The sequence below is a fragment of the Nannospalax galili genome, unplaced genomic scaffold (genome assembly GCF_000622305.1).
Source record: "Nannospalax galili isolate Female #2095 unplaced genomic scaffold, S.galili_v1.0 scaffold601, whole genome shotgun sequence".
NCBI classification, from domain to species: Eukaryota; Metazoa; Chordata; class Mammalia; order Rodentia; family Spalacidae; genus Nannospalax; species Nannospalax galili.
Window position 1 is genome coordinate 760,893 of NW_008345690.1, and position 1,386 is coordinate 762,278.

General features: G+C 55.1%; 1 protein-coding gene across 1 annotated transcript in view; it reads left to right on the plus strand.

Moving 5' to 3' along the window:
- The window catches only part of Mxi1 (MAX interactor 1, dimerization protein), an 80,741-nt gene that overhangs the window by 629 nt on the left and 78,726 nt on the right, over positions 1-1,386 (plus strand). The window lies entirely within an intron of this gene.

Here is a 1,386-nt window from a genome sequence, read left to right on the forward strand (position 1 = left end):
TCTCCCCTCTCTCCTCTCTCTCCTCTTTTTCTTTCCAGAGCCTGCTTGGGCAAACAAGTCTTGTTTTTTGTCATTGGTTGCAGGCTTGGGTGGAGATTAGGGGGCTCAAAGTTGGAAATCCGTAAGCAGAGCTCCCGGGTTCCAGAAAGAAAACACACATTACAACAATAACAACCGCCGAGCAGCTCTTCGCGGCGTGGGCTCGGGCTCTTCCTTCTGTCTACTTCGCTTTTCTCCCCTCTCACAGCAGAACTGGGCTCAGGCCATCGCGTCCCTGGACGCGGGCCCCCTGTGCCTCCTTGGCCCTGGGGTGCCACCGCCTCCAGCCACCACCACCCCCGCCCCCCAAAATAAATAAGAAACAGGCCGGTGGGAACAAGGCAGCGCCAGCAGCTCGCCCTGGACCTGCGGTTGTGCAGGGGAAACTTGGCGAGGGGGACGTGGCTGGAAGCAAAGTTTGGGATCTCGCAGAAACAATAGTTGGGGAAGAAGGTGTGGGCTGTTGTGTGCGTTTTCTTTATTTTCTGGGAGACGCGCAGGGTGAACAAGGCAAACGCCTTCCTGCACACCCCCCCCCCATTCAGGTGGAGAACGATGCTAGGAACCCCACCCCGGCCTGGCTTCCTTTCTGTATTTGTTTCATTTTTGTCCCTGCCAGTCGGGTCCCCCTAGCCCTCCCCGGGCAATCGACTTTGTGCCCTAACGGGGGCACGCATGTGCAACGTTTCCGGCACCCTCGGAATAATATCTCTGAGAAGGAAGAAGGAACCGAGGCAAATAGACTCAGACAGGAGAAAACCGAGATGTGTAATCTGTTAGCACAACACAAGTAGGAAGATCAATGAGGCGAGAGAGAGAAAGAGAGAATCCGATTGCAACGTGTCAGATCTTGCAAGCCTCCCCCCAATGCAAAACAACCCTCAAAACACAAAAACACCTTCTCCAATCCACACCCCGGGCCTTCAGGGTTAAAGTAACCAAGTGTTGGCAGCACGATTGTGCAGACATTGTAAGACCCAAACAAGGATCTGTGTCGGGAGGTCGGCGCTACGATCTTTTCTTTCTCTAGTCGCCTGTTTGCTCAGTGTCCGGCTCGCGAGAGGCGCATCGCAGCCAGGCTGTGTAGCCGAGTCGCTGAGCGATTATTTATTGGTGTGTGTGTGTGTGTGTGTTTGGGGGGGGGGTGCATTCGTCTGGAGAATAGTTTCTGAAAAGCCAGGGCTAGTGGGTAGCTGCGTAAAGAGGTTTTGTTTGCGGTGTTTGCTTTTGTTGCAGGGGGAGGGGAGCGATTTCTTTAGTTGTTTTCCCCCTCCCCCGTCCCCTGTCTCTACAGTCTGTCCCTTGGACGCCGACTCTGAATGCGGGGGGGGGGGGCGTGCGCCCAAA